The 14,818-nt window shown below is 40.1% G+C and overlaps 1 non-coding gene across 1 annotated transcript; it reads right to left on the bottom strand.

Moving 5' to 3' along the window:
• Positions 1-7,437: 7,437 nt before the first annotated feature.
• On the bottom strand, positions 7,438-7,545 carry LOC130951344 (small nucleolar RNA R71). The gene has a single exon (XR_009073938.1). It is a non-coding gene; the product is annotated as a small nucleolar RNA R71 (small nucleolar RNA).
• Positions 7,546-14,818: the final 7,273 nt, after the last annotated feature.

Genomic DNA, 14,818 nt, shown 5'->3' with positions numbered 1-14,818 from the left:
TAGAAAGTGTAATTGTCCAAATAGGTAGGAAACAGAATAAGGTTGGGTGGTGGTATATATTTGATTGTTTAGCTAGCTCACTAATAAAGATGAAGGGTGGAATGTCTCTTCTTAGCATGAACTTAGTTGTTGTCGCTGGAACCTTAGTGAATAAATGTCCTTGAAAGAAAGAAAGAACAAGAAAGAAGAAAAGAAACAAAGAATAAGCTAGGCACCAATAGCTCAACCCTTAAGACACATGCCTGTGGTGTTTTTGTACCAGGATATACTTGGATGATTAGGTTCTAAGGAGTATTTTAACACTTGGTAACTTAGGTTAACTAACCTGGGATTATCAACCAAAAGTTCGCTATCAAGAGCAACCTAGTTACAAAGCATTTAGTAACCCAAAGAGGTATTGGGCATCAATGTCTCTAGAATTGAATTGTGAGCCAAGTGTCTGTAGTGTGTATGTGTAGAGGAGAGGCTTGAGTTAGTAAGTTTGAGGGGTGCTTCATCACCCAACACATTGAGCCAATTGGATCGGGAGTGTTGACTAAAAACTTATCTAAAGAGCTGCCTCAAACATAGAACACTAAGCTACAAATAAAGAATAAGTTTCTAAGCAAAAGAAAAACTAAATCAAATACCAAGGATCAATGAACAACAAGGCTTCATACTAGCACCTTAGTTAGCACTTAAAGGGACATTTCACACCTGCAAACTAATAAAAATTGAGCTACAAACATATCCTGCATAAAACTCCATGAATTAAATTCAATTGCTTTCTAATAAGGACATCTATTTCTCTCTGCTTTCATTCAATTGTCTCATGTTTTATTGCTTGCTTGAGGATAAGCAAGATTTAAGTTTGGTGTTGTGATGCCAAGGCATCTTAGGCTAGTTGCACTAGCCTTTTTCGTAAGTTTTTATTAGGTTTTATGCACTTTCTTGAGCAATAAGTAAGAATTTGGATGGAAGTTTCATGCATATCTTGATTCATTCAAGCATGGTTAATTTGATGCATTTTCATAAGATTTGTGTTATATTTACTTGTTTGTTATGAATGATGCAAACTATTGTGAATTTGGCAGAGCTTTGATGCATATGTTGGTTGATGATAGGTGAAGAGAAGCAACAAAAGGCCAAGGAAGGAAGCTGAGGAAAGCCAATCAAACAAGCAACAAAAAGGGCCATGGAAAGAAGAAGAGAAAGCAATGTTGGTGGCCAAAGTTGGCTCACCAACGTTGCCTCAAACGTTGAGGAAAAAGGGTGAAATGCAACGTTGGTGGCCAAAGTTGGCTCACCAACGTTGCTGGCAATGTTCTGCATTTTTTTGTGCCAATTTTAACTCTAACGTCTACAATAAAAGTTTCAAATCTGGAGTTGGAAATTTTGCAATGACGCGTACGCGTGAACATTCATTTTTACCAATCTCGCGAATGCATGAGTCACACATACGCGCCAATTGGTGTTTTGACGCGTACGCGTGAGCGACGCGTACACGTGAACATGAGAGCGTTGGAGTGCAAACGTTGAGTCAAACGTTGCCTCTAACATTTTTGATGGCTTTGAAGAGAGTTGCATGGAAAACTAGTCATCGATGTGCATGCGTAGGCAACGCGCATGCGTGGGCGACGCGTACGCGTGACCAGGCGAATGCTGGTGCACCAACGTTGAGGCAAACATTGCTGGCAACACCCAGAATTCAATTTTTTTTAGTAATGTTTGACCCAACGTTTGCCCATGAATGTTGATCACCAACGTTGATACCAGCAACACAATTGAGCACCATGCAGAGTGCAAAATGTTAGTTTGCCAACGTCCCTCCTCAATATCATTGAGAGCCACTTTAACTTGCTTCAACAAAGGACAAGACCCACATCCAAGACTTGAAGACCCAATGAAGAAAGTGTATAAATAGCAGAGAGTTTGAGTTAGAATGGAGAGGGATCTAGGGATCCAGAATTAGAAATACTCTGCAATTTACTTTCTCTGTAATTCTATTTTACTTTCAATGCACTTTTCAATTCCAATTTCCATTCCCAGAGTTATGAACAACTAAACCCATCTTCATTAGGTTAGGGAGCTTTATTGTAATTCAATGGATCAATAATAATTTTCATTCTTCTTCCTCTTTCTTTTTTCTTGATTTGTTAGAAAGCTTTCGGTCTTCATCCAATTAGACAATTATTTTGGAAGAGAAATTGTTCATACTTGGATTTTCTCTGAACCTTGGAAAAGGAATGAGGAAATCATTCTAGAATTGCTTTCTCATGTTGGACTAGGTTGGGAGTTGGATGGATACGGTGACATGGAATCCTACTAATACTTTGATCTAGAAAAGCATGTGGTATAGTCAGTGATCGTACTTCATCTCTTTCTATGAGCAATTAGATCAAGAAATTGGGCAATTGTTCAAGCTTAGAGAGATTGGATTGCCAAGGAATCGGAATCCAATCACCTAAGATTGCCAAAGAGATCAATGAATGCATTGATTGAGGAAGAGATGAGAATGAACTTGATCCAGAGGATTGCAATATCTCCTAACCCCAATGAGCTTCCTCACTTCTGATCTTACCCATTCTATTAAATTCTACTATTTACTTTGATGCTCAATCACCCTCACTCCCATTTAATTTCCTGCAATTTAATTTTCTACAATTTAAGTTCCTGCAATTTAACTTTCTGCAATTAATTTCTGCTATTTACATTCTGTTATTTATATTTCTTGCCATTTAAGTTTTCCGCCATTTAATTTTCTGTAATTCTCAATTCAAATTCTGTTTAGTTTAACTAGAATACTCCTCTAATTAAAGTTGCTCAACCAATCAATCCCTGTGGGATTCGACCTCACTCTATTGTGAGTTTTACTTGACGATAATTCGGTATACTTGCCGAGAAAAATTTGTTGAGAGACAAGTTTTCGTGCATCGTTTGTTGAGTTTAGTTAGTAGTCTAGTATGTTAAATAAGGTTTTATGGTGTTTTGGTAGCTGTTTAGAGGTTTGGAATGCTTGGTTTGGTGCATGAAATTGGAAAATTTTGAAAAACAGAGCTCCCAGCCACGCGTACGCGTCATCTACGCGTGGCGTGACCCCAAGTTTCCAACCATCCACGCGTACGCGTGACATCCAAAGTTTTCATACCCAGTACAAACACCAGAAAGTTGCGCATGTAGTGTGCTAAAATTGTGCCTCTAGCAAAATTTTGCCCCACGCGTATGCGTGACCCATGCGTACGCGTCACCTATATCTCTCTTCGCTCACGCGTTCACGTCACCGATGTATATGCGTCGCACGCCACTTCTTCCACTCACGTGTATGCGTGACATGACGTGTACGAGTCACTCACTGCCTTGTTTCACCCACCTTCTTTTCTTCTTTTCTTTCTATTTCTTCCCTTCTTCTCTCTTCTCTTCTTTTCTTTCCTTCCTTCAACCATCATCCAACACCACTGATGAGCGGATAATTTGTATACTTTTTGGCATTGTTTTTAGTATGTTTTTGATATGATATAGTTAGTTTTTAGTATATTTTTATTAGTTTTTAATTAAAAATCACTTTTCTGGACTTTACTATGAGTTTGTGTGTTTTTCTGTGATTTCAGGTATTTTCTGGCTGAAATTGAGGGATCTGAGCAAAAATCTGATCCAGAGACTCAAAAGGACTGCAAATGCTGTTGGATTCTGACCTCTCTACACTCGAAGTGGATTTTCTGGAGCTACAGAAGCCCAATTGGCGCGCTCTCAACGGCGTTGGAAAGTAGACATCCTGGGCTTTCCAGCAATATATAATAGTCCATACTTTGCCCAAGATTTGATGGCCCAAACCGGCGTTCAAAGTCACCTCAAGAAATTCCAGCGTTAAACGCCGGAACTGGCACCTAATTGGGAGTTAAACGCCCAAACTGGCACTAAAGCTGGCGTTTAACTCCAAGGGGAGTCTCTACACGAAATTGCTTCATTGCTCAGCCCAAGCACACACCAAGTGGGCCCGGAAGAGGATTTTTATGTCATTTACTCATTTCTGTACACCCTAGGCTACTAGTTTCTTATAAGTAGGACCTTTTACTATTGTATAAAAATCTTTTGATCACTTTTAGATCTCTAGATCATCTTTGGACATTTTAGTTCTTAGATCATTGGGAGGCTGGCCATTCGGCCATGCCTAGACCTTATGCTTATGTATTTTCAACGGTGGAGTTTCTACACACCATAGATTAAGGTGTGGAGCTCTGCTGTACCTCGAGTATTAATGCAATTACTATTGTTCTTTCATTCAAATTCCGCTTGTTCTTTTACCAAGATATCACTTGTTCTTCAACATGATGAAGGTGATGATTGACGCCCATCACCATTCTCACTCATGAACAAGGTGACTGACAACCATTCTTGTTCTACACGCATTTGAGGCTTAGTGAATATCTCTTGGATTCCTGATTGCACGATGCATGGTTGATCGCCTGACAACCGAGTGCTCGCCTGACAAACGAGCCAACCATTCCGTGAGATCAGAGTCTTCGTGGTATAGGCAAGAACTGATGGCAGCATTCAAGAGAATCCGGAAGGTCTAACCTTGTCTGTGGTATTTTGAGTAGGATTCAATGATTGAATGACTGTGACGTGCTTCAAACCTGTAACCTACTGGGCGTTAGTGACAGACGCAAAAGAGTTATTCTATTCCGGTAGGGGAGGGAACCAAACCGGTGATTGGCAGCACTGTGACAGAGTGTGTGCATTAGCTTTCACTGCGCGGATGGGAGGTAGCTGCTGACAACAGTGAGACCCTACACGAGCTTGCCATGGAAAGGAGTAAGAAGGGTTGGGTGAAGACAGTAGGAAAGCAGAGAGACGGAAGGGAAGGCATCTTCATGCGCTTATCTGAAGTTCCTACCAATGAATTACATAAGTATCACTATCTTTATCTTTTATGTTATTTTCGTTCATCACCATATATATCTGAGTTTGCCTGACTAAGATTTACAAGATGACCATAGCTTGCTTCAATACTAACAATCTCCGTGGGATCGACCCTTACTCACGTAAGGTTTATTACTTGGACGACCCAGTGCACTTGCTGGTTAGTTGTGCGAAGTTGTGTAATGCCATGGTATTGAGCGCACCAAGTTTTTGGAGCCATTACCAGGGATTATGAGAGTTGTGAAAAAGTATAGTTCACAATTTCGCGCACCAAGTTTTTGGCGCCGTTGCCGGGGATTGTTCTAGTTTTGAGCAAGCCTTTGGTAACATCAGTGCCAAGATCCGGCAACAACATCAATTTTTTGGTGTTATTGCCCGGGATTGTTCAGGCTGGACAACTGACGGTTCATCTTGTTGCTTAGATTAGGTATTTTTTTCGAAATTCTTGAAGATGAATTCTAGAGTTTCATGATGATTTGTTGAAATCTGGCTGGCTGAGAAGCCATGTCTAATCTGATTGGACCGAGGTTTCAACTTATCACCACAAGAGCTTGTTGATTTTGTATCAATCTTGCTTTTGGAGCAGTGATTTGCTAAGGCTTGGCTGACCTTTGGTCATGTCTAGTGTTTTGGACCGAAGCTTTCTTTGGAAGCTTGGCTGGCTGTGAAGCCATGTCTAATTCCTGGACCGGAGTCTTAGACTAGCATTGCACTGATTCCTAGAATTCTCATTAAGGATTTTGATACCTTTTCCCATTTAATTTTCGAAAAACACAAAAAAATTGCAAAATCATAAAAACCCAAAAATATTTGATGTTTCTTGTTTGAGTCTAGAGTCTCATCTTAAGTTTGGTGTCAAATGCATGTTTTTGTTATATTTTTCGAATTCATGCATATAGTTCTTTGTTTTGATCTTTGAATTCTTTTGGCTTGAGTGTTTCTGTGTCTCATATAGTGTCAGTAGTACATAAACTGCTAAGTTTGGTGTCTTGCATGCATTGTTATTTGATTCTTGTTGCATTTTGATTATTAAAAATCCAAAAATATTTTAATTTGTGTCTTTTCAAGTCAATGATACAAGGGATTGAAGATTCAGAACACACTGCAGAGGAATTATACAGAAAAAGCTGAGCATTCAAAAATGCCCAGTGAAGAAGGCAGACTGGCATTTAAACGCCAGCCAGGGTACCTGGTTGGGCGTTTAACGCCCAAAAAGGTAGCATTTTGGGCGTTAAACGCCAGAATGTATACCATTCTGGGCGTTTAACGCCAGGATGGTGCTAGGAGGAAGATTTTGTTTTCAAATCAATTTTTTTTCAAGTTTTCAAAGTTTTTCAAAATCAAATCTTTTTCAAATCATATCTTTTCAATCAAATGGTTTCAAAATCAATTTCCTTCCTTTTTCAAAGATACTTCCTAACAATTAATGATTTGATTGAACATCTCAAATTTGTTACCTTTTCTGTTGAGAAAGGTTTAATGTTTGAATCATATCTTTTCTTGTTAGGCAAGTCACTAATTTTCAAAATCAAATCTTTTAAAATTATTTTCAAATCATATCTTTTAAAATGGTTTTCAAATCATATCTTCTCAATCACATCTTTTTAAGACCATAACCTTTCAATCATAATTTTTTTATCATATCTTTTTCAAATTAGTTTTCAATCAAATTCTTTTTAGTTTCTAATTTCAAAATCTTTTTCAAAAATCACTTGATTTCTCTTCCACTTTCAATTTTCGAAAATTATCAATCAAATTTTCAAAATGTTTTCAAAATCTTTTGATTGAATTTTCGAAAATCCTCTTCCCTCCTTCTCACATCCTTCTATTTATGGAGTACCACTCCTTCTAAATGCACGATTCGAACCTTATCTAATTAAAGTTTGAATTCTTCTTCTCCTTCTTCTTTCTATTTCTCTTTTCCTCTGACATTTCAAGGAATCTCTATACTGTGACATAGAGGATTCCACATTTTCTTTTTCTCTTCTCTTTCATATGAGCAGGAGCAGAGACAAAGGCATTCTTGTTGAAGCTGATCCTGAACCCGAAAGGACCTTGAAGAGAAAGCTAAGAGAAGCCAAAGCACAACTCTCTTTAGAGGACCTGACCGAATTCTTCAAAGAAGAAGAACCCATGGCAGCCGAAAACAACAACAATGCCAACAATGCAAGGAAGGTGCTGGGTGACTTTACTGCACCTACTCCCGACTTCTATGGGAGAAGCATCTCTATCCCTGCCATTGGAGCAAACAACTTTGAGCTTAAGCCTCAATTAGTTTCTCTAATGCAACAGAATTGCAAGTTCCATGGACTTCCAATGGAAGATCCTCATCAGTTTTTAGCTGAATTCTTGCAAATCTGTGACACAGTCAAGACTAATGGGGTTAACTCTGAGGTCTATAGACTGATGCTATTCCCTTTTGCTGTAAGAGACAGAGCTAGAATATGGTTGGATTCTCAACCTAAAGAAAGCCTGGACTCTTGGGAAAAGCTAGTCAATGCCTTCTTGGCAAAGTTCTTTCCACCACAAAGATGGAGTAAGCTTAGAGTGGAAGTCCAAACCTTCAGACAGAAGGATGGAGAATCCCTCTATGAAGCTTGGGAAAGATACAAACAATTAATCAGAAGATGTCCTTCAGACATGCTTTCTGAATGGAGCATCATAGGTATTTTCTATGATGGTCTCTCTGAACTATCCAAGATGTCTTTGGATAGCTCTGCTGGAGGATCTCTTCATCTGAAGAAGACGCCTGCAGAAGCTCAAGAATTGATTGAAATGGTTGCAAATAACCAATTCATGTACACTTCTGAAAGGAATCCTGTGAACAATGGGACTAATCAGAAGAAAGGAGTTCTTGAGATTGACACTCTGAATGCCATATTGGCTCAGAATAAAATATTGACTCAACAAGTCAATTTAATTTCTCAAAGTCTGTCTGGAATGCAAAATGCACCAAACAGTACTAAGGAGGCTTCATCTGAGGAAGAAGCTTATGATCCTGAGAACCCTTCCATGGAAGAGGTGAATTACCTAGGAGAACCCTATGGAAACACCTACAATTCTTCATGGAGAAATCACCCCAATTTCTCATGGAAGAATCAAGAGAGACCCCAACAAGGTTTCAACAACAATAATGGTGGAAGAAATAGGTTTAGCAATGGCAAGCCTTTTCCATCATCTTCTCAGCAACAGACAGAGAGTTCTAAGCAGAATACTTCTGACTTAGCAACAATGGTCTCTGATCTAATAAAGACCACTCAAAGTTTCATGAATGAAACAAGGTCCTCCATCAGAAATTTGGAAGGACAAGTGGGTCAGCTGAGCAAGAAAGTTACTGAACTCCCTCCTAGTACTCTCCCAAGTAATACAGAAGAAAATCCAAAAGGAGAGTGCAAAGCCATAGACATGGCCGAATATGGAGAGGAAAAAGAGGAGGAGGACGCCACTGAGGAAGACCTCAGTGGGCGTGTACCAATCTCCTCTGAGTTCCTCAATGAGGAACAATGGGAATCTGAGGCTCAAAATGAGACCATAGAGATTCCATTGGACTTACTTCTGCCATTCATGAGCTCTGATGAGTACTCTTCCTCTGAAGAGGATGAGTATGTCACTGAAGAGCAAGTTGCTAAATACCTTGGAGCAATCATGAAACTGAATGACAAGTTATTTGGAAATGAGACTTGGGAGGATGAACCTGCCTTGCTCACCAAAGAACTGGATGACTTGTCTAGGCAGAAACTGCCTCAAAAGAGGCAGGATCCTGGGAAGTTTTCTATACCTTGTACCATAGGCACCATGACCTTCAAGAAGGCCTTGTGTGACTTAGGGTCAAGTGTGAACCTCATGCCCCTCTCTGTAATGGAGAAATTAGGGATCTTAGAGGTGCAAGCTGCAAGAATCTCATTAGAGATGGCAGACAACTCAAGAAAACAAGCCCATGGACTTGTAGAGGGTGTTCTGGTTAAAGTTGAAGACCAGTACATTCCTACTGATTTCATAGTCCTAGAGACTGGAAAGTGCATGGATGAATCCATCATCCTTGGCAGACCCTTCCTAGCCACAGCAAAGGCTGTGATTGATGTTGATAGAGGAGAGTTGATCATTCAAGTGAATGGAAAATCCTTGGTGTTTAAGGCCCAAGGACATCCCTCTATCATCATGGAGAGGAAGCATGAAGAGCTTCTCTCAAAACAGAGCCAAGCAGAGCCCCCACAGTCAAACTCTAAGTTTGGTGTTGGGAGGCCACAACCAAACTCTAAGTTTGGTGTTGAACCCCCACATTCAAACTCTAAGTTTGGTGTTGGGAGGTTCCCACACGGTTCTGAGTATCTCTGAGGCTCCATGAGAGTCCTCTGTCAAGCTAATGACATTAAAGAAGCGCTTGTTGGGAGGCAACCCAATGTTTTATAGTTAACTATTTCCTTTTGTTATTTTATCTTTTTTGTAGGTTGATGATCATAAGAAGTCACAAAAACAATGAAAAAAGCAAAAACAGAATGAAAAACAGGAAGAAAAACAGCACACCCTGGAGGAGAAGAAACTGGCGTTCAAACGCCAGTAATGCTAGCTGTTGGGCGTTTAACGCCCAGTCTGGCACCATTCTGGGCGTTTAACGCCAGAAAGGGGCACCAGACTGGCGTTAAACGCCAGTAAAGGGCAACAACCTGGCGTTAAACGCCAGGAATGGGCACCAGCCCGGCGTTTAACGCCAGAAATGGCTCAAAACGTGATTTTGAGCAACATTTGGTGCAGGGATGACTTTTCCTTGACACCACAGGATCTGTGGACCCCATAGGACCCTACCATCACTCTCTCTCTTCTTCCCCCATTCACCAATCACCTCAATACCTCTTCCCCAAAAACCCTTCACCTATCAAATCCCATCTTTCTCTTCACCACTCACATCCATCCTTCATAAATCCCCACCAACCTCACCCTTCAAATTCAAACCACTTTCCCTCCCAAACCCACCCTCCATGGCCGAACCATTACCCCCCCTCTCTCCTATAAATACCCTTCTTCAACTCTTCATTTTCACACAACCTAAACACCCTTTCTTACCCTTCTTAGCCGAACACACTACCATCTCCCTCTTCCTCATTTCTTCTTCTTCTACTCTCTTCTTTCTTCTTTTGCTCGAGGACGAGCAAACATTTTAAGTTTGGTGTGGTAAAAGCGTTGCTTTTTCATAACCATTTATGGCATCCAAGGCCGGAGAAACCTCTAAAAAGAGGAAAGGGAAGGCAAAAGCTTCCACCTCCGAGTCATGGGAGATGGATAGATTCCTCTCAAGGGTGCATCAAGACCACTTCTATGAAGTTGTGGCCTTGAAGAAGGTGATCCCCGAGGTCCCCTTTTCACTCAAAAAGGGTGAATATCCGGAGATCCGCCATGAGATCCGAAGAAGAGGTTGGGAAGTACTCACCAACCCCATTCAACAAGTCGGAATCTTGATGGTTCAAGAGTTCTATGCCAATGCATGGATCACCAAGAGCCATGACCAAAGTGTGAACCCGAATCCAAAGAATTATCTCACTATGGTTCGGGGGAAATACTTGGATTTTAGTCCGGAGAGTGTGAGGGTGGCGTTCAACTTGCCTATGATGCAAGGAGATGAGCATCCTTACACTAGAAGGGTCAACTTTGATCAAAGGTTGGACCAAGTCCTCACAACCATATGTGAAGAGGGCACACAATGGAAGCAAGATTCAAGAGGAAAGCCGGTTCAATTGAGAAGGCATGACCTCAAGCCCGTGGCTAGAGGATGGTTAGAGTTCATACAATGCTCAATCATTCCCACTAGCAACCGGTCCGAAGTTACCATAGACCGGGCCATCATGATCCATAGCATCATGATTGGAGAAGAAATAGAGGTTCATGAGGTTATAGCCCAAGAACTCTATAAGGTGGCGGACAAGACCTCCACTTTGGCAAGGTTAGCCTTTCCTCATCTCATCTGTCACCTCTGTTATTCAGTTGGAGTTGACATAGAGGGAGATACCCCCATTGATGAGGACAAGCCCATCACCAAGAAAAGGATGGAGTACACAAGAGACCCCTCTCATCAAGAGATCCCTGAGATGCCTCAAGGGATGCACTTTCCTCCACAAAATTATTGGGAGCAATTAAACACCTCCCTAGGAGAGTTGAGTTCCAACATGGGACAACTAAGGGTGGAGCATCAAGAACACTCCATTCTCCTCCATGAAATTAAAGAAGACCAAAGAATCATGAGGGAGGAGCAACAAAGACAAGGAAGAGACATTGAGGAGCTCAAGCACTCCATAGGATCTTCAAGAGCAAGAAAGAGCCGCCATCACTAAGGTGGACCCGTTCTTTGATTTCCTTGTTATTGTTCTTCTGTTTTTCGAATTTTAATGCTTATGTTTATCCATGTTTGTGTCTTATGATCATTAGTGTCTTAGTGTCTTAGTGTCTATGCCTTAAAGTTATGAATGTCCTATGAATCCATCACCTTTCTTCAATAAAAACGTGCCTAATTGATAAAAGAAAGAATTGCATGAATTTTGAATTTTATAATAGTTTAATTATTTTGATGTGGTGGCAATATTTTTGTTCTCTGAATGTATGCTTAAACAGTGCATATGTCTTTTGAATTTGTGGTTCATGAATGTTGGCTCTTGAAAGAATGATGAAAAAGGAGACATGTTACTGAGGATCTGAAAAATCAATAAAATGATTCTTGAAGCAAGAAAAAGCATTTCAAAAAAAAACGAAAAAAAAAAGAGAGAAAGGAATAAGAGTTGTGATCCAAGGCAATAAAAGTGTGCTTAAGAACCCTGGACACCTCTAATTGGGGACTTTAGCAAAGCTGAGTCACAATCTGAAAAGGTTCACCCAATTATGTGTCTGTGGCATGTATGTATCCGGTGGTAATACTGGAAGACAGAGTGCTTTGGGCCACAGCCAAGACTCAATAAATAGCTATGTTCAAGAATCATCATACTTTACTAAGAGAATCATTAACACTATCTGGATTCTAAGTTCCTAAAGAAGCCAACCATTCTGGATTTCAAAGGATAGAGTGAGATGCCAAAACTGTTCGGAGGCAAAAAGTTAAAAGCCCCGCTCATCTGATTAATACTGATCTTCACAGATGTTTTTGGAATTCATTGCATATTCTCTTCTTTTTTATCTTATTTGATTTTCAGTTGCTTGGGGACAAGCAACAATTTAAGTTTGGTGTTGTGATGAGCGGATAATTTGTATACTTTTTGGCATTGTTTTTAGTATGTTTTTGATATGATATAGTTAGTTTTTAGTATATTTTTATTAGTTTTTAATTAAAAATCACTTTTCTGGACTTTACTATGAGTTTGTGTGTTTTTCTGTGATTTCAGGTATTTTCTGGCTGAAATTGAGGGATCTGAGCAAAAATCTGATCCAGAGACTCAAAAGGACTGCAGATGCTGTTGGATTCTGACCTCCCTGCACTCGAAGTGGATTTTCTGGAGCTACAGAAGCCCAATTGGCGCGCTCTCAACGGCGTTGGAAAGTAGACATCCTGGGCTTTCCAGCATATATAATAGTCCATACTTTGCCCAAGATTTGATGGCCCAAACCGGCGTTCAAAGTCACCTCAAGAAATTCCAGCGTTAAACGCCGGAACTGGCACCTAATTGGGAGTTAAACGCCCAAACTGGCACTAAAGCTGGCGTTTAACTCCAAGGGGAGTCTCTACACGAAATTGCTTCATTGCTCAGCCCAAGCACACACCAAGTGGGCCCGGAAGAGGATTTTTATGTCATTTACTCATTTCTGTACACCCTAGGCTACTAGTTTCTTATAAGTAGGACCTTTTACTATTGTATAAAAATCTTTTGATCACTTTTAGATCTCTAGATCATCTTTGGACATTTTAGTTCTTAGATCATTGGGAGGCTGGCCATTCGGCCATGCCTAGACCTTATGCTTATGTATTTTCAACGGTGGAGTTTCTACACACCATAGATTAAGGTGTGGAGCTCTGCTGTACCTCGAGTATTAATGCAATTACTATTGTTCTTTCATTCAAATTCCGCTTGTTCTTTTACCAAGATATCACTTGTTCTTCAACATGATGAAGGTGATGATTGACGCCCATCACCATTCTCACTCATGAACAAGGTGACTGACAACCATTCTTGTTCTACACGCATTTGAGGCTTAGTGAATATCTCTTGGATTCCTGATTGCACGATGCATGGTTGATCGCCTGACAACCGAGTGCTCGCCTGACAAACGAGCCAACCATTCCGTGAGATCAGAGTCTTCGTGGTATAGGCAAGAACTGATGGCAGCATTCAAGAGAATCCGGAAGGTCTAACCTTGTCTGTGGTATTCTGAGTAGGATTCAATGATTGAATGACTGTGACGTGCTTCAAACCTGTAACCTACTGGGCGTTAGTGACAGACGCAAAAGAGTTATTCTATTCCGGTAGGGGAGGGAACCAAACTGGTGATTGGCAGCACTGTGACAGAGTGTGTGCATTAGCTTTCACTGCGCGGATGGGAGGTAGCTGCTGACAACAGTGAGACCCTACACGAGCTTGCCATGGAAAGGAGTAAGAAGGGTTGGGTGAAGACAGTAGGAAAGCAGAGAGACGGAAGGGAAGGCATCTTCATGCGCTTATCTGAAGTTCCTACCAATGAATTACATAAGTATCACTATCTTTATCTTTTATGTTATTTTCGTTCATCACCATATATATCTGAGTTTGCCTGACTAAGATTTACAAGATGACCATAGCTTGCTTCAATACTAACAATCTCCGTGGGATCGACCCTTACTCACGTAAGGTTTATTACTTGGACGACCCAGTGCACTTGCTGGTTAGTTGTGCGAAGTTGTGTAATGCCATGGTATTGAGCGCACCAAGTTTTTGGAGCCATTACCAGGGATTATGAGAGTTGTGAAAAAGTATAGTTCACAATTTCGCGCACCAACCACCAATCATCATCTATCACCATTTCTTTTAGTTAGTTAGTTAGTTAGTTGTTTATTTACTTTAATTTATGTTTATTTTTCTGTTTTTCATTATAAGTGGACGATTATTAATATTGTTTTCTGTTTAATGCTGCTGATTACGAATAAGATGTTGTTTTAACATCATTGTTGTTAATCGTCATTGTTGGAGTCCCTTATTGAGGTTATATTTTGTCACTTGGTTTTGAGTTCTTGATTCTTAACCTTTTTGAATACCGAGTACATGTGACATTGCCTTCAAGCATCTTAACTCTTTTGAATTGCATGTTTTGGCCATCATGCATTCATGATCCATTGTTAGGCAATTGTGTATTATCAATGCATTTTTTGTTAGGTGATGCTTGTTTATAATCGACCCTTATTCACATCACCTATTTCATGCACTGAGATTTTGGAATTGTGGAATTGGATCGAAAGCTTACTTAGTGACATATTTTTGAGCTTTGTAAAGCTTTGTGGACCATGCTTGCTATGTGATTGAGTTTAATTGCTACCTTCTTTTTCCTAAGTTGCATAGCACCCATGTATTCCACCTCTATGTCACTTAGGTGTTGCAAACAAACTTCAATATGTGTCATTATTTGATGTGTGAGCTTTATATTTCAATTGGTTCACTAGGTTACCTTGTACATCAATCTATGCCCATTCATTATCCAATTCACAATTGATGGATTTTTGCTTGAATGCTTTTATGCTTCTTTATTGCTTGTTTGGTTGTCTTAATCTACAAGTTCTCTTCGAAGTATCTCAAGCACACTAGAATGAGTGAAGTGCATGCTTCTTTTGTGTAATTGTGACATAGCTCTCTATGCTAGTTTAAGTGTTCTAAACCGCATGCAACTTAGAACTCACACACTTGTTTCATTAATGTCACACTAATTCACTTACTCAATTATAGTGATTTACCCCATTCCAACAATTTACGCTTCCTTG

This window comes from Arachis stenosperma, chromosome 1 (assembly GCF_014773155.1).
Source record: "Arachis stenosperma cultivar V10309 chromosome 1, arast.V10309.gnm1.PFL2, whole genome shotgun sequence".
NCBI classification, from domain to species: domain Eukaryota; kingdom Viridiplantae; phylum Streptophyta; class Magnoliopsida; order Fabales; family Fabaceae; genus Arachis; species Arachis stenosperma.
Note: the sequence above shows the minus strand (reverse complement) of the source record. Positions and strands in the feature narration are given on the sequence as shown.